The sequence below is a fragment of the Monodelphis domestica genome, chromosome 5 (assembly GCF_027887165.1).
Source record: "Monodelphis domestica isolate mMonDom1 chromosome 5, mMonDom1.pri, whole genome shotgun sequence".
Classification (NCBI taxonomy): Eukaryota; Metazoa; Chordata; class Mammalia; order Didelphimorphia; family Didelphidae; genus Monodelphis; species Monodelphis domestica.
In genome coordinates this window covers 57928979-57948448 of record NC_077231.1, presented here as the reverse complement: position 1 = coordinate 57948448, position 19470 = coordinate 57928979, and the positions used below count along the sequence as shown (strand labels likewise).

General features: G+C 36.3%; 1 protein-coding gene across 10 annotated transcripts in view; it reads right to left on the bottom strand.

The window, feature by feature from the left end:
- The window catches only part of SYT1 (synaptotagmin 1), a 734125-nt gene extending 715194 nt beyond the window's left edge, over nt 1-18931 (bottom strand). For 2 of the 10 annotated variants that reach the window (XM_056798520.1, XM_056798527.1), the window contains exons 1-2: nt 18145-18164; nt 17399-17517 (exon numbers count right to left, since the gene is read on the bottom strand). The gene's annotated coding sequence lies outside the window, so the exon portion shown is untranslated. Of the gene's footprint in view, nt 1-17398; nt 18165-18349 lie in introns of those variants that run through there. The other 8 variants (XM_056798523.1, XM_007503097.3, XM_056798526.1 and 5 more) reach the window with 8 other exon arrangements.
- Between the last annotated feature and the right edge of the window lie 539 nt (nt 18932-19470).

Sequence of the window (19470 nt, the reverse complement as noted above, 5' to 3'; positions counted from 1 at the left end):
TGAATTTAACTCAGAAAGGTAGTGAGCCAGTGCCAGATGATGAAGGCTTGATACATTAAAGAGCTAACAAGTTTGAATTTTATCATATAAGAAATATGTAACTGCAACATTTGTGGCCAAAGGATGAAATGAAAAGTTATATAATCGTTACAACCAAAAGTCATCAAGAGACATGAGAAACTAAGAAGAAATTGAGAATTGAAAGGGACCTTGGTGATCAAGTCAAACCCATACCTCTAAAATATCCAGGAAATGGTTATTCAGTCCCTGTTTAAAGACTTCACAAGAGGATGAGGTAACCCTCCACTTTTTTAGGCAGGCCACTCTATTTTTGGACAGCTCCAATTATTAGGATTTTTTTTTTCCCCTGCCAACAGTCCTAAGTGTGCCTCTTTGTAGCTCCTGCCTCATTGCTTTTGGCTTTGCCCTTTGGGGCCAATCAGAACAAGTCTTTTCCCTCCTCCACATGATGGCCCTTCAAATACTTGATTGAACATAGCTATCACATTCCCCCTGAGTCTTCCTCTTCTTGAGGCTAAATATGCCTAATTCTTTCAAATGAATCTCATATGACATGAACTTAAGCTACTAACCATCTTAGTTGTTTCCCTCTGGACCTCCTCCAGCTTACCAATGCCTTTCTTAAACCAGGGTACCTAGAACTGACTTAATATTCCAAATGCAGTCCCTGTTCCTGAAAGCTGTCTCTCTTTAAAAAAGTTAAAGAGGGAGGTGGGTTTGATTAGTTGATCATTAAAGTTCTTTCCAGGTTTATAATTTTGTGACTTCAATGTCATCAGTCTTTCTATTAAACCAAGCTCTCTCCAGCCCTGGACAAAATTATAACGTAGACAAAATTTGTCTTTGTTAACCTTCCCACCTCTTTTTTCTGTGCCTCTAGTCCCCCATCCTACCACCTTTGTACCTCAAACTACAGGAATTCAGTGCCTTCTTGTGACCAGTGTAATTAACCCTCATTACAACATTCCATTCTGGTTTTCTTTTCTCCAGAATATTCTCTGACCCCCATCTAAATTCCCATTCCTTCTCTTCTACTGCTAAGCAAAATGGAAATCTAATTTTCTAATCCAAAGGTAAGAAAAAATATGTTGTCTAATTAGTGAGGACTAATTAACTTTGAGGCAGTGAATGTAAGATTTCTGGACAAGAGTGTCTTCCCATGAGCCCAAACTACTCAATCTATTTTTATCTTGGGGAAGGAAACTCTTTCCCACCTTATGGAGCAAAATGAAAGTAGCTCCTAATTCCATGCCTTCATCTGAAGATAGAAGAAGGAATTTGGTTAAGGAAACTACTATGAGATAATCCTGAAGATTTCTGGATCTATTAAAATTCTAGGATATCCTTTGCAGCTATTACCCACTGTTTCTCTCACATAGTTCAAGTGTTTCAAGATACAACTGCTTCTATATGTTAAGAGTCTGTCAATGATAATATTAAGTGTTGAGTGGATTAAGTTAAGAGAAGCCTATTTCTCTGAAACAGAAGCTGTTTCTTCTTTCTTCATTGGTAAATACGAGACTGGGATAATCCATAGGTCAGGCTTTTCTTAACAATTTTTCCCATTCCTAATGTTTTCCTCTTAGCTGATAAAGGGAAGAGAAATTCCCAGATTCCCATATTTATGAGCCACAGTAGCAAGAAGAAATGCCCACATAAGTACTCCTGTGTCACAGAACCAGGTATTTGGGAAGCATTTCCTCACTTTTGGCAAATCTCTTCTCTTATTTCTAGCTAACCCCAGAAATAAGAAGTGTGTGTAAGTATAATACTAATTACTTTCATAAATTGCTTACCATTCATGACTAATTATTCATGCAACAGAATGAATGTTGTACAAATCAAAGACTGCCAAGTCTATTCATATCATAAAGTATGTCATAAGTTTTGAAAATTATTTCACATCTAAGTTTGGATGAGGCAATATAGTGTATGAATGAATGAATGAAAAGCAATTATTAAGCATTTACTTTGGGTGAAGAAATAGGATGAGAGCCAGAGATAAAACACAAAACCCAAACAATCCCAGGCATCATAAAACTTACATTCCAGTAAAGGGAGACAACAAATGCAGTCAATAGTGACTAGGAAAGGGCGATTTTGTGTAGAAAGTGACCAAAATTAACCTGTTCTTTTCAGAAGTCACAGTAGTACCAATAAGAAAACTGTTCCTAGGCCAAGCAGTTCACACAACAACAGGACAGATGGTGAGTAGAAGGAGGGGAGCAGACAGTCAGATGGATGTGAAGTCCTATCTGGGACTTGCTAGATATTGTGAAGCATGTACATTTGTATTGACTCAGTCATCGATAAGAAAATAATGACCTCCAGAGTGCATTAAGTAACCCATAGCATGGTCCAGAAGGAACAGTTGGTAGGGTAGATGGCAAAAAATGGACAAGGTAAAGATTGATGCATAAGACTTCAAGTGAACCACCTATTCAGTGTGGATATAAGAAGTGAGGATCTCCAATTGGTAAATAGCACTGTTTCCTTTGAATTTCAAATTTGTAAATGGGGAATTATTTGAAATGATCAACCATCTATGGACATTAAGTACATGTGAACAAAGTTAAAATAGAAGGGACCTGAGAGCTCATTTAGTTCAAGAAATCTGGGTATGTTAAGCCCTAGAGAAGAAATGATAAGAAAATGTACCATCTTACTCCCTTTTTTTGTGAATTTAGTGGACTATGGGTATAGATATTGCCTTCACTATCAGACTCTGTGTTCATAACTTTTTCTAAACTGCTTACTTTTCTTTACTCTGTTGCAAAAGATTGCTCACTAAGTAGAAGTGGTAATATACACACATATATGTAAAACCATTTCTGAATTACAGAAAATATATCTATATCCTACATAGATATATAGATGTATCTATATAGATAGATATAATTAAGAAATGAAGGTAAGGTAAAAACAAAGTAGACCAAAACTTTTTAAAGCAAAATTTGGCACTAACTCCCTTAGGCTTAATCTTATCAAGCATTCTGAGGGCAGGGAAGCTCAAGCTCAAATACCCCTCCCCCACAGACTGCTCTGAGAGCCTTGCTAAGTTCCAAGAGTGAAGGTTGACAGAAAAGCCCAAACCCACAGATCCAGCACAGAATGAGAGGAACAAAAGTTCAGGCAACTACAGATGGGAAAAGAAGGGGCAAATATGAGCAAACGACAGAAAAAGAAAAAAGAAATTACAATCAACAGCTTCATATTCATATAGTGAGGGAGGTAGAAAGGGAAGTAAAATAAGGGTTGGAACTAGGAGGACTGATTAAAAACAAACATTGGTGTAGAAGGAAAAAGTAAAAGAAGAAAAGGCAGGATTAGGAGTAGAAATCAAAATGCTGGGAAATACACAGCTGCTAATCATAACTCTGAATGTGAATGGAATGAACTCACCCATAAAATGAAAGTGAATAGCAGAGTGGATTAGAAACCAAAACCCTACCATATGCTGTCTAAAAGAAACACACATGAGGAAGGGAGAGAGGCATAGGGTAAAAGAATTTGGAGCCAAATCTATTGGGCATCAACTGATAAAAATAAGGCAGGAGTCTTAATCATGATATCTGACAAAGCTAAAGTAAAATAGATCCAGTTAAAAGAGACAGGGAAGGTAATTATACCCTGATAAAAGTCAGTGTAGACAATGAAGAATTATCATTACTCAACATGTATGCACCAAATGGCAGTGCATCCAAATTTCTAAAGAAGAAACTAGTGGAGTTCAAGGATGAAATAGATAGAAAAACTTTACTAGTGGGATACCTGAACCTTCCTCTATCAGAACTAGATAAATCAAACCAAAAAATAAATAAGAAAGAGGTAAGAGAAGTGAATGAAATCATGAAAAATTAGAGTTAGTAGATATGTGGAGAAAAATAAATAGGGACAAAAAGGAATACACCTTCTTTTAAGCAGCACATGGTACATTCACAAAGATTAACCACATCCTAGGCATAAAATCATTGCAAACAAGTGCAAAAGAGAAGAAATAATAAATGCAACCTTCACAGAGCACAATGCAATGAAAATAATAATTAGTAAGGATACAAGAAGAGGCAAATCAAAAATTAACTGGAAATTAAACAATGCAATTCTCCAAAATTGGTTAAAGAACAAATCATTGAAACAATAATTTCATTGAAGAAAATGACAATGATGAGACCTCATATGAATATGTGAGTGGATCACAATTGAAACCTAAGAGAAAGAAGAGGAGGGTGAGGAATTCTGACTTCTGTAATGGAAAGAATTTAGTGATATACTCACATATTCATATGAGGTCTTCAGTGTAAAAACTAATGACTAAGGTTTTCTTTCACTACTTAGGAAAATGAAAACCATATATAATATTATCTCTCCAAAGTTCTATTGTGATGCATCCCAAAGACTTTATGTTTTAATTATTTTTCACTTGTGCCCTACTCTTTACAACTCCTTTTGGACTTTTCTTGGCAAATACATGAGTTGTTTGCCATTTTCTTCTCCAGAATGAAAGACTTTACTAACTATGATAAAGAACTTTGAAGACTACCAATGTCATTTTCTTCAGTGATCCAAAGATCCTTACTACAATGCTTCTTTGAGATGGAATCACCATTGAGTGCCATCTTTGTATTGTGAGACATCCAATTGGATAAGTCCAGTAGGCAATAATTCATTTAAACTCTTGCCAAGCTTCTGCTGTATATATCTCTCAGTGCTAGGAGGAAGTGGGGAATGCAAATCTTATATAAGAAATAGTATAGACCCCTATAAAGAGCTACTAGTATGAAAACAGAATTCTGACAAATAACTATTATAGAAGACTAGGTAACTGGAGACTTGAGATAAACCTTGTTAAAAGGTCAGCTAGTATTTCTCAATTCAATATTGTATAAATTAATAAAAAGCTGTCTTATAGGACAAATCTCATTACCATCTCTGAAATGGATAGAATTTTTTTTAATGGGACAATTGCTCTAGAGAAACGGTGTCTAGAGTCAATCTAATAAATGCTGTTATCTGCCTGACTGGTTTCCAAATTAAAATAATTGTTTCATTTGAATGGATATTCCTTGAGAATTTTTTTTTGTCTTTCTATGCCCAATCCTCAGCACAGTACCTTTCAAATGTAAGTTGATTGATAGGTATTTGATGAATTGAATGTAATAGTAAAATGCCATGAGAATTAAGAAAATAAGTCAAATATCTCTTTTATTTATTGTGCATATTTAGGATGCTATCTTGCATTTTTAGTGTTTTTTCTTTGAAAATGGCTTCCTAACTATCATTTCATTTCTTCTTGTATCTTGTAAGCTAAAAAGATCAGGGTATAATAATTCGTATTATTATTAGCTTATAAATGTAGATCTAGTAACTCAAATGACATCATGAAAAGTTACCAGGTTGTCTACTAGCTAGTAGACACCACCCTAGAATAATATAAAATGTTCATTTATCCTATAGGTGCTCAATTGGGTTCACAGAGGTAAAAAAAAAAACCCAGAAACAAGCTTTTTTGATTGTTTTTGTTAATGGAGATTCCTCAAAAAAACATAAGATTTTAGAGTCACAGGGGAACTTATGGTCATTTAGCCTAACTCCTACCTGAAAAAGAATCCCCACTTTGATATGTGAGTTAAGAGGTCAGCTAGCCTTTGACTGAGGATCTCAAATGCAGGAATGAGGGGAGTTTAAAAACTATTATATCCTGAGGAAAACCATCCAATTTTTGAATATCTCAAATTGTTAGAATACATTTTACTTACCTTAAGTTTGCCTATTAAAATTTGCACCTGTTTCTTTTTTTGTTTGTTTGTTTGTTCTGCCTTCTGGGTCACACAAAATTAACCAAATTCTTCTTTTAAGTGACAAATCCTTCAATTACTAGAAGCTAGAGTGGCGTGCAATAATTTGGGGTAAGCAGTACTTTTTGATATTGTTTCATTTGGAACTACTACCCAAGCCTATACTAAGCTTATGCTTCCCTGACACTAGGAGGGCTCAGAAAATTGACCTTGACCAAATGAAACAATTTTTGTACTGATTTTTAGATATTTATTTCTCTTCTGGATGAATGTTGGATTTCCTGCCATAGGTATATTTTCCATCATTCTTTTTTGTTGTTTTTTTAAGTTTATGGTACTTACAAGTGGATATTAATCTAAGGAAATCAAGATTTTCAAATTTTAAAGAGCACAGGGGGCAGCTGGGTAGCTCAGTGGATTAAGAGCCAGTCAAATCTGGCCTCAGCCACTTCCCAGCTGTGTGACCCTGGGCAAGTCACTTGACCCCCATTGCCTAGCCCTTACCACTCTTCTGCCTTGGAGCCAATACACAGTATTGACTCCAAGACGGAAGGTAAGGGTTTAAAAAAAAAAATTTAAAGAGCACACTTCACTGACCATTAGAATTATTGTAACAACTAGTGGGAAGATGTCAAACATTTCAAGGATTATCAACAAGGATTATTCTTGCTAAAATGAAAAGTGTAAGTTGAAAATGAAAAAATAAAACAGGAAGACATGCAAAATGTTGGGGCAGAAGTGCCTAATTAATACTTAGAAAACAAGAAAATCCATATTTTAGTAATCTACTTATAGTAGGGATTGTTTTTACTTCTACAGTTTACCAGAGGCTTCCTAAATTTGGAAGAATAGCAAGACCAAAAAAACAACAGCAAAAAACAAAACCTAACAAAAAGAGGCTGCTAACTTATCATGAAGAGGAAAAAAAACACAAAGGAAAACTGTACTATTGGAGAATGGTAAAATAGTAAGATATAGATGCTCACTTTTCATTCAAGGCTATATCAATTGTCAGAAGACTAAAAGGATTATAGGATCTCGGAGGGGGAACAACTTTGTCAGTGTAAAATACAACGTCTCTCCTCCCCCTCCCAAAAAAAGTCCTGGAAAGTAGAATTAATCCTTTTAGACTTAAAAGTCTTATTCCAATTGAATGAATAATTAATTCAGATAAATATCAATATGTTGAGAAACATAATTGGTTTGTAATTATAAATATTACCCAAATAAAAATGTAATCCTGGAAAATGACCTAGCATTATATCATATGTCAAGAAAAAAATTAAGAAATATATCTAAAATATATAAATATAACCATAAAAGCCTGAAAACTCATATAAACTCAATGAGAAGTTTGCAGGCTATAAACAAGGCTAAACTTTGGAGAAATTGATTACTCATGAAAAATAAGCTTAATATCCAATCTACTATGTGGTTTCAGGATGAATTATTAAGGATTATATATTTAAGTCTTATACAATTAATATGGAATTGTATGGATCTCTAGACAAACTATAATAAATAAATTAATGATTACTCTCTTGGTTTAAGCATTCAACAAATTCCAAAAGCATTTAATTATAATACAGTGCATTCTACATCTCTGTCTTTCTTTTTTTCATTATATAAGTTTTATGCATATAGTATATAATAATACTTTGTAAACCCTAAAGCTCCATGTAAATATTATTTATTATTATTATCATTATTGGTGGTGATGGTAGTAGTAGTAGTAGTAGTAGTGGTAGTAGTAGTTATAGTTAATTATATCCAACTCTTAATGACCCCATTAGAGTTTTCTTGGCAAAGATACTGGAGGGATTTGTCAATTCCTTCTCCAACTCATTTTATAGATGAGGAAATTGAGGCAAGTAGGGTTAAGTAATTTACCCAGGGTCACACAGCTATTACACGTCTGAAGCCAGATTTGAACTCACAAGGATGAGTCTTCCTGATTCCAGGACTGGTAGGTACTCTATTCACTGCACCACCTGACGGTTCTCTTTAGTGAACTATTTTCCACGTGTTTCTTTGTTTCTTATGTCATAGAATTTTGATGACAATCAAATGGGAGAACAACAGAGAGATAAGTGACTCAGACAGATAGTCTCCCTGTCTCTCTTAAAAATGAGAGAACTGAACAAATGACTTTTTTAAGTCAGGTAAACTTTTATATCATTTGCCTGATCTATTAGTTTAATGATATTGCCAAAAAAGGAGATAAAAATTAGTCTGACATGGTCTGACCCTGAATAAATCATGCTTTGTCATGGATCACTGCTTCCTTTTCTATATTTTCACCAACTGTATATTTAGTTATACATTCTATACTTTTGCCATGAATCCAAGCCAGCCTCACCAGTCAATAACATTTAAATACCCCTTCTCTTCCCCTAAAAGTGGTATATTGCATTCTACCCAGAAGAACTGTTATCTTCTTTTTTGTTGTTGTTGTTACTTCTATTTTCTTAAATATAGTTGTTTTTTAATGAACTTTTTGTTGTCCTTTGTTAACCTTGTGGGACTCAGCTAATTCTGAGCTTTTAGATTTTGACCATTACTTAGTCACTGAACTTAAGTACTTCACGTTTGTATTTATCCTCCATCACATGAACCAGTTTCCATTTCTCTATGTGCTCTTTAAAGACACAAGTTGGTTGGGGAGTTCCCTATGCATCCTCATTATTCTCTTAAATTATATATAACTTTAAAAAAAGCATCAGATTGCTTTTTCTTTGCATTTATAGAATTTCATTCTGGTCAGATTTCTCACTTCAAAAAAGCTGATGAAAATATGTTGAATTTCAGTCCATATTTCACCTAATCTTTGAAATCTTATGATTTTTTTTAGGGATAATCTAGATTATCCTTACATTCTTTAAATTTCTCTCTCACAGATTTTATGATAGAGGGATCACTTCAGATTCTCTCTCACAATCACTTTTGCAAGGAATCCCTCTTTGTTGGTAAGAATCATATACAAAATCCAATCTATCCCCGATTATTCTTCCACCTCTTGAAAGATAATATAATTAAATATCATTAAATTTAGTCTGAAATTCTGGAAAAAAAATCTTTCAACCATTTCCCTAAAGCCAACATGCATTTATCAGGTCACAAAGTATTTTAGGAGGTCCTAAAATTTACTTAATTATTTCGTATTACATACATTTCTATTTAGAGAAATAGTATTCATAAACAAAATCAATTGCAGTTAATTTAGAGTTATATTATCTCTTTTTTTGTCTACATGCCAATCTTTTCAGTTAAAAGAAAAAAACACCCTCATGTCCTGGCTTGGATTAATATTTTTATTTATGATTCAACGAATTAAAAAAGATCATCAATACCATATCAATTATATAATGTTAATGACTTGTGAGAGGTAATAAGATAGCCAATAGCTTTTCAACTATCTAATTTTAGCAATTCATAAAACACTAAGGATTTTTTTATTACCTGGCATATATAGAAAACAAACTATTTTTCTTAGGTTATATCAGTTGTAATATACATTATGAGTACAGGTTACCATAGAACACTGATACTCTATCACAAAACTGAGCTAAACACTTAGATGACATATTCTAATGCTCCACTGTTCCTTGCCAACATCCCTCAAGAAGTCTATTGAAAAGATTGGAGTTTAGGCAAAAAGCCAATCATGGCAACATTATCTGGCAAAGATTTCCAATTAGGAGCCCATTTAATTGATCTGCTACCTTGCCTTTCTTTTGGGAAGTTATGTTGACATTTCTCTTTCTAATAATTTGCTAACACAAAAGATGATAACTTGAATAGTTCAACCATTCCTTGATGATGACAGGAAGCTCTTTTGCTCTTGCAAAAAGAGACACCTAAGTCATTTGTCAAAAATGAATTCCACTGACTGGCCTCAAGAATAAACTTAACTCATAAGGACCAATTTCAAGATTTTCTAGACAAAGTAAGCCATCCATAGTTGAAAGGCATATAGACCACAGAAAAATGGATGGTTCATATGAGATACAATACCAGCAAATAAGAACCTATTTAGACTTTATGAATAATGAAATTATCCAAAGAAATTTATCTATATTCTCATTGTTTCAGTTTACTATTATTCACTTCTGTATTCTCTCCCTACCTGCACACTTTCCTTCTCCTTTTACCATGAAAGTCTCTAAATCATTATCTATTTGGGGATAGGACAGTAATATAAGTAGATATGGTCATGTAAATTTTCAATAATTTTAACACATCCATTTAACATATTAACACAAAAATTAACCACAAGTTGTCATAATGAGCAAAAACTATAACTAGTTTCTTTCATAATCTTTGAAAAGTTTTACCAAAACATACAATGAAATATCTCCATTGGAAGTGCAAAGAGTCAGTGATGAGAAAGAAAAATACAAATTTTAATTTTTGGTGAAATTTCAACCTCCTGTTTTAATGTACTCTTACAAGTGTTGCAAGTAAGAAACATTTCTGAACTACTTTCCTTTTCAACCATCCCCCCATCATGCCTTTGTGGTAGGTATGAGACTAGCCTTCATACCAAGAATGAGCTTCATCCTTACCATTACCTCTTAGAATTCCTATTTTTTTTTACAGCAAACTCCTTGCTTGTTCAATCTCCTAAGTGCTAGTGTCTCTTCTCCCTCCTCCCTCCCAAATTGCCCTGCATTTATTTTTATATACTTTTCCTTGCATGTCTTGGCCAACAGTATGCAAGCTACTAAAGAGCAGAGTATTTCATTCTTGACTTTGTATTCCCAGGGCTTAGCAAGTAGCTGACACACAGAAGATACTTGATAAAGCACATGTAAACTGACTGATTGGTTTGGTCTCTTATTGATGTGTATGAATCAGACAGCTAAAAGATAGATATATGTGTCTGTGTGTTGGTATATACACACACATGTATAAGCCAAAGAATGAGAAGATATGCTTTTTCTAAGTACTGAAAACTAAAAAATATGAAGTACTTGTATAGCTACTGGGATTTTGAGTGCTTTCCCCCCATTCTTCCTTTCAGGAGAGTCAACATAAGCCTAGAAAGTTCAAAGCTCAAGGGCAGTTAGATGCTGCAGTAGATAGAGCAGCAGGAAGACATTTTCAAATTTCACTTCAGAAGCCTCCTAGCAGTGTGATCCTGGGTAAGTCACTTGACCTTGTTTGCTTCAGTTTCCTCATCTGTACAAAGAGGTGGAAAAGGAAATGGCAAACCACTCCAGTATCTTTGACAAGAAAACTCCAAATAAGGTCAGGAAGAGTCAGACATGACTGAAGAATGACTGAACAACAACAGAAAGCTCAAAATGAAGAATTAGAATTATTCTAGGATAATAGAGTTCAAGCTTGAAGGGAACTTAAAAGTCATGTAATCCAACTCCCTCTTTTTAGAGATGAAGAAATTCAGATTCAGAAAGGCTAAATGACTTGTCCTCTAACTCAGAAATATTAAGTAAACAGATAAGATTCAAACCTAGGTCCCTTGACTCTAAATCCAACAATTGTCTCTTTTACCAGTCAGTCTAAGCATTTATTGAGAGGTTACTATGAAGGCACTGAAAAACATGAGTGCCTGTATTCATTGGCTATTCCCCATACGATATAGAATGAGCTAAAATGAAAAAAGGTTTACATAGCCTAGGAAAGAAATGGAAATGAACTTGAAGGTATGATTAGAAAGGCTCTGCAAGTAGGCAGTGACCTAGCTCACCAGTAGAATTATCAGGGGTTTCACAGTACATTCTTATCTGATCCTTTTTTTCCCATTTGGAGACAGAAAGATAGATATGGTGAGGAAAGAGAAGAGAAATCCTCTCATGTCTGCCGTCTATAGCTCAAGGAATGTTTCAGACTAAAATCAATCTTTTAAAATTCTTTTCTATTACTTGCTCTCATGTGCTTTTACCTTGATTAATCAACTAAGACATTTAGAAAGGGGAAATGAGGACCCTCAATTTGGGGCCACAAAGAATATACAAGAAATACAAATAGACCTATTTGTTTAGATTACATTTTGTTTAAAATTGATTCGAAGCAATATAGAAATAATAATCACAGCTAAGGATATCTGGCTAACTAGATAACATAGAACCAGAAAGAAAAGAAAACAATACTGGTTACTGTATTTACGGTTATCTTCATCTGACCCAAGAAGGAGTATATTTATTCAAAAGTCTCAGTGTTCTAGCACCCAAATCCACTCCTATCAAAGAACAACAGGGTTTAGGGAGACTGTTTATTGTCTATCCCCAAATCCTCTCACCATCATTTCTATATATCAACATGGTAAATGTCTACTTAGTTCTCCAAACCCCTCTTCTAATTTGCCACATCTGTTTACTTAAATAAACAAAGCTTTCTTCCATGGGGGAAAACATTTTTTTCAAGGTACAAAGGATGTGTGATATATTTACATGATTGGGAATGAAAATGATCGATTCTCAGTATCTTGAGTAGGCCAACAATAGGAAAATGAATTGTACAAGCCAATTTCCAATATTTCCTTCATTTCACCTTCTGGTATTGCTAGAAAACTGTTCACTGCCCAGTTCTTTACAGCACTAAGCAAACTTGGAAACATAAAGTAAATAAACAGAGATTTATATTCTATTATCTTCAAAAAATTAAAATGATCTTAATCCATCCTAAACTGAGTAACAATAAAGTTCAATCCATCGAAGTTTAAAGAAAATTACTCAAAAAGAAGAGTTGGAATGCTCACAAGCTTTCTGGATAATATCTTAAAGAGTCTTCTGATATAAGCATGTATGCCTATGTACATCTGACATATTTTAATATATGTAATATTTATAATATAGGTTATTTCCTTTCATATACATATGTTTGATTATATATACATGCACAAGTTCATATAAGGTAATTGCATCTTGCAGTATTTTCCTGATGAAAGTTTGCTATTTTTCATAACAAGGCAATATTTCTTATAGTCCATTAAAAAGAAATTACTTTTTCAATAAACCATGGTCTTAATCATGGATGGAGATCACAGTCTCCTCTCTTATTTCCAGTAGGCACCAAAGCATCCTTCATAGCTGAATGAAAGCCAAGCACTCTTTCTGTATGTGTATAAAGAATTTAAGTTTTAAAATCCATATAACTCAGATTTTGTACAATAAGTGTCCATGTGGTGACCATGATATAGACCCAGTCCTTCAATTTGTCTTTTGGGCAATGTATAAAGTGTAGCTCCGAGGCAGTATCTTGGAATGTCAAACAGGGAGCCTAAAGAAAAAATGTCAGCCTTCCTTTAGTAAGGAAGACAAATCCTCTGTTAATATAGAGATACATTTTAGAGAGAGTCCTCAAATAAGAATAAGTTCTGATTCTTCTTTTTTTCCTAGCCCTCGGAGAAAAATGCTTATTCTCCCTTGAGGAATTAAGCTGAAAGTTCTCATTCCCCCTAAGCAGATGACATTCAAGTCATTAAATCATCTAGAAAATTAAGAACAAGTTTCCCATAATGTAAATACTGATTGCGACAGTCACCAAAAGCACGAGAAAGGCAGGAACAGACTTTTCCAATGAGTGCTACTTTTCAATCACAAAGTTTCACATGCAAAAATATGTTTCCAACTCAACAAATTAATATACATATGTGTCTGGTTGAACTGAAAGTCCTTTTCACCCATAGTTTCTACAAATCACCTCTTGCCAAATGCACATAAATCTAGAGTAAAGGGAATAATTTGGACATTAGCATTGTTCTTCTGGCTATTCTTAGCCTTTGAACCAAAGAATGATTAAAAACAGAACAAATATATAATCACACACACCCCCTTTTAAACTTTAAATAGATGCTAATCCCAGAGTAACATTAATTTTAGAAAATAATATTACAAATGAATGAACCTGTCATCCTTCAGTTCAATTGCTTCATTTTAATTAAAAAAAAATACAAAGTCAAGCCTTAAAATGTCAACCAAAACAATGTATTTATTCAACCAAGATTTCATCATCTCCACTCTCCATTAGGATATAAAGACATAGTTGGTTAGGAACCTCCAGCCATGTATATTTCTTATCAAGCTATTGAAAAGGGTTACTAAAAGCAAAATGTTATACATTCATAAAAAACACATTGGTAGTGAACTATAAAGAAATTTAGCCACAGAAAGACTGGAAGACATGAATTCGAAGACAAAACATTTCACTTTGCAACTGCATAAATATTTGCTCTAATCCTAGTGGTTGCAATGTTAATATTAACAGTAAACAGCAAATCCAACTTTTATCCCAATTGTCTATAAAATTAGACAATGTGCACCCCTCTGTAAAATTACAGCATTGCCAAATTAATGCCTCTGTAAATAATTTCATCATTTTCCAGCCAGGAAACTAACCAAGAGGGCATAGTCCTATACTAAAATTAACTAAAATATTTTAATACTTACTTTTTTTTCATCAGTAACAAATAGGCAATGATAGTAACTATTTTAGGACCACCTAGTTTTTGTTAGATAAGAGTTTCCTAGGATAAGAAGGCTCAATAAATCTCCTTTCAGAATTCTCACTCTAAATTCAATACACTGAGAGAGAGGTCATGAAGATTTAATTTTATGTTCATGGTATCATTTGGCTAAGTGGAGATTTAGACTATCTTCCATACTTCTAATGGACAGTAGTTTCTTTTTCTCATTTTCAGTCCTACATATATATCGAAAACAAAATACTAATTTCTAGCTCCTCACATTTAATAAACAGGAAATCTAACGTGCAAATTTCATAATATAAACATAATGTTGTATTCTTTCATACTTCCTGATTAGATAAACCAACAGTCTTGTCAAAAATGGTAACTGATATGCACCATTTATAAGATAAGGTAATTCGCTCCATTGTAAACAGTTACTCATCATATGTATTTACCTAGAAATTTTGTAATTAAGTCTTTTCAATGAGTTAACTATCTTGTATTTCATAGAAATATCATGCAATCTAGTTAAGATCCTTGATATCAAACATCAGTGAGACTCCCCCCTTTAACAATCTTTTCAAGAAGGAAAGAAAATGATACTTGTAGGAAATTGGAACATTCAAACATTTGTTGCTTTTTGCAAGGGAAACAGCACAATATGTCACTATCTGTATGTCATTATCATCTGTCCTTTGGTTGTTTTTTAAAAAGTCCTTTCCCAAACCAAGCTACCCACAAAATTTAAAGTAGACATTTAAACTTTAATAATAAAAGATGTCTATATCTAATTTTTGAGAAAGGAGTGAAAAAGTAAGTCCATATAGACCTTTTCTTTACATACTATTGCTGTAATCAATGTCTTAAAAAAAAACCCCTAAAAGTCTGTTTTCAAAGCCAAAGTTGCCTTTTTTTTTAAACAGGGATTAATAAAAAGAGAATCTCCTATTGCCCACAATAAAAAAAGCTAATGGATGGCTTGCCATCCAGTTTTTTCCTTGACTAAACTTGAAAATTCAGTTATATTCATGAGATAATTAAGGAATTGTCCTTTTGTCCTTGTAACCAAAAGGTGGCACTTTGAAAGATTAAAGGAAGCTCTGAATAGGGAGATAGTATAGAAGAAACAAGTATTTTTAAATGCCCAATTACAAGAAATTTGGTTTCCTGTAACAGTAGTAATTTCTGCCTCACAAGGAAGGACAACTGTCCAATAAAGAGGAATCTCCAAATATGTTAGAAACAACAGAAAAAATAACAAATTTAATCAGCTAATCCCCCAATCACTACATTACTATAGTGAGCACTAGAGTCTTGGCAGTTATAAAGTCATCACACTTGGATGCCCAAAGTGACTGATCTCTGAATGAAAAACAATATTTAGAGATGATGATTCCAAGTAGCTATTAAATGATGTAAGGTAAAAAATACCTAAAGAAAGAAAATTCCTATTTTCTATCTCAGAAATGGAAAATAGGGAAAGAAAATAAGCCCTGAGCAACCCCCCCTGCCTCCTCCCCACAAACTCCTAACAACCAAAGGAAAAGATTTATTTGGAAATGAACATCTGCCTGCTTCTCTGTGCTCATTTAGGACTCTGCTTGCAAAGCTTTCCAGATAGATTTACCTAGAGACTTCTCTCTACCATTTCCCATCTGACAGAAATCACTCAGCTGGGTCTGATGAATAATGGTTAAAGGCAGCTTGTATCAATGATGATTGAATTACATACTGTTGAAACTGCCATCAAGGTTTTTCCCAATAAGAATGTTTAATTTTCTGCTAGAAACTCAGCAAGGAGTGAGGCTGTTTTGATATCTTTATCATTTTTGTAGCAAGAAAGAAGGAAAAGAATAAAGACTTTCCTTGTGTGGAATCAACATTTTTGCTACTTTCTAGCATTACTCCCTAAACTTTGTGCCAATACAGCAGGAGCCTTAGCCAGCTGTAGCCTACATGTGGCTCCTCAAGGAAGTGCTGAAACTGAGCAAAAACACTAAATACAAGCATTAAGAATTCTGTTGAGTTATTAAAAGAAAATGAAGAGTCAAGATTTGGGTTCTCTAGACAAGAGAAGGGGAGAAGAGACAGCAAGAGGGTAGAGGGGAATGAAGAACATTCATTTTTCACTTGTAGGTTGAATGACGATGCAAAAAAAAAAAAAAGCTTTTTTTTGGTATCTCAAAAAGGGTAGCTATTTCAGAAAGTATGGTTTCTCCATCTTGCCCAAAAGAAAGATGAGTCTTGTACAGTTGAAGACTGACTCCCCTGGTGATAATGATTTGTGGTAATAAAACTTTATATGTGGGGATTCCCCTACCCCATCATAAGGAAAGGTCACAGCAGTGAACCTCCAAGAAAGTAGTCATTCCTGTTTTTACTAACCTCCCAAACCTTGAAAGTTGTTGAAACACTACTACTACCGTCTAGTGTCAAACTGTTAGCTTCACAGGGCAGTAGGAATCAGGAGAAGTCAGATGGTTGACATTTAAACAAATGGCAATTAAGCAATCAAAAGCCCTAGCTCCCCACCCCACCCTACCCCCACACACTTCGGTTCAATCTAAACAAGTCAAGTGAGAGAGAGATGTACTTGCAAGGAGGGGTGGGGGAGTCAAAGGGATGCTTTTTCTGTCTGACTGCGAGCCTGACTGTTTGTGGACTCCTTTGCAAGCAGTTCCATTGCTGTTGGTACTCTCCATTTAGCACAGGTTAATAGTTTTGTTGTATTTTTCCTGGAGAGAATGAAATCCTTTTCCTTCCTTCCCTCCGCATTTTTCTTTTGACAGAAGGCAATCCTCCCCTGGATGAGAAAGAAACCCTGTACAGGCATAGCGAAGGAGGAGGAAAGAGAGAAGGCGGGATTGAGAAGGGAGGGGGCCGGAGGAGAGAGGGAAAAAGATCAAGAGAGAAGATGGGGGGATGTCCAACATGAACTCCAGGCTTTTAAATTACTGGCGCTGTACAAAGTGCTTTCTCCCTCGCACCACATGAGTTCTTATTATCTTCCTCACAATAGGCCACCCAGGTCTTTCTCACCGTGCCTTCATCTCCCACTACCCAACGCAAGTGAACGGAGAAGAAAACATTGCAGGCAGATCCAAGCGAATAACAAGCGGTGGCAGCCGCACCACTAACATTCTCGCCTTACCTGGGAAGAGAAATTGGAGGAGGTGGTGCTGGGTCTCTGTCCTTCAGGGCTCTCCCCTCCGTGACTAGTAAGAAATACACACGCTTTCTCTCCCTGCCTCCAGCTCTTAGGAGGAGAGCCTGCAACACAAAAGGGGTGTGTGGGTGTGGGTGTGTGGGAGGTCTTCCAGGGCCACCAGCAGTCCCAGCTGGCCGCCCCCGCCCTACACACACACACACCCTAATGGGGTCTGAGCCCCCCTCAGCGCAACAACGCCCAGGGGGCTCACCCAGAGCTTGGGTTGCAAGTTACTGCTGCTTCGGCTCCTGCTGTAGCCGCTGCAGAAGGAGGAGGTGGAAAGACACTGGGGGCAGTGCACGGGCTAGAGCATCCCCACACTGCAGCTTCTCCAGGAATCCCTCCAGTGAGGAGGAGGCAGCCCATCATCCCCCAGCCCCGCCTGCCTGATTGGCTGGTTTGCGGGTACGCTGCCCGGAAGAGCCAATCAGATAGCACCAATAATAGGTGGATCCGTTCAGCCAACATTGCCCATCCCAGTACTGTTAGTCTCTCTCCATCCCTACAGCGGACAGGGGACCTAGGAAAGGAAATGGGGAGGGGGGACGGGTTAAACAGGAGGTGGGGAGAGCTGGAACTAAAGGGGAGGAAAAGGAGTGGGGTTTCCTAGGAATGACAATCATGGAAATCAAAGAAGTTCCTTGGGCAGGCAGGAGAGACCCTCAACCTGTTCTACTTGCTCCACTCACAGAAGGAGACAGCGTAATACAAAGCTTTTTTTTTTTTTTTACTTTCCATCAAAACCTTCTCAGAGACTGAGCATGCCCAGTGTGCTACACCCCCTTATCCCCCCCAAGAGTTTGTGTGTACATTTCGCTCCGCGGGGGGTTGGTAAAGGGGGAGAGGAGAAGAGGGAAAGAAAGAGGAGGTAGAAGTTCTACTTGGGCGGTTTACCTTACAGAGAGTGAAGCTCAGCAGGACCAGAGGAGGGCGGGCGGAAAGATGAAAGCAAAGGAGCGCGGACCCGGGTTCCCCACAAAGCTATAGGGGAGAAAGGGGCACTTTCTCTCGGTGCCTCTCCCAGGGCGGCCAGACCTAGCAGGAGGGTCCAGTTAGGAGAGGACAGACGATCTGGACCTGCTGGGGGTGGGAAGTGGGGTGGTAAAATCTGGGGTGATTGTAAAGCGCTGCTAGTAAGGGGTGCGGTAGGTGCAGAGGAAGCCAGCTCCCATAGGTGGGGCGGAGAAGAGAGAGCTCCACCCATTAGCAGCTCGGGGCTTTAGGCTAGCCCTCCGTGAATTGTGAGTTTCCGAGACGGAAACTGGCAAGTTTGGGGACCCAGGGAAAGTGTGGCTGTCGTTAGGAGATGCTTCCCTCCACTCCTCCAATCCTCGTTTCTTTCCCTATCTGTGTCAACCCGCACTTTGGGTTTGCCAGCCCTGCGTCCACCAAAGCCCGACTGTGGCTTCTTCCCTTGCTTCCTTGGTCGTTAAGTAAGAAGCTTTTTTGCCTTTCACGTTGGGTGGTGACCTGATTGTTTCTAAGCTCTCAGGCAATTTATAGCACAGTAATACTGGGTAATATCAGGCGGAGAGGTCTAGAGAGTGGGGGATGGGATCCGTGAGGGAAGCAGGAACTACACAACTTAAAAAAAAAAAAGGCACAAAAATACAGCCCTTTAATTCCCTCTACAGGTGAAAAGCTTTCAGAATGCAAAAAGGCACTTGGCTTTTTTCCCCCTGCCTGACCCTGTCTAATGGTTTCTGAATGCCTTATTTGTTATACTCGGGAATCCTAGCAGTTTGTGTAAACCTGATCAATAACTGCAAATGAGAAGCCTCCTAATTGGCTTCTTTATTTTACTGAGAAGATTATCTTGACGGTTCAGGTAAGGAAATAAATAGCTATCCCAATTCCCCAAACTCATCCACTTTGAACTGGAGCTTTTATTAACACTGGTTTGCAAAATGTAACTGTAGTAAGGATTCAATTAACAGTAACACATTTCTGCAACTTTTAATTAAATTTCTCCTATTTGCCTTAATGTTTAATATAAAGTTTAATATAATGTTTAG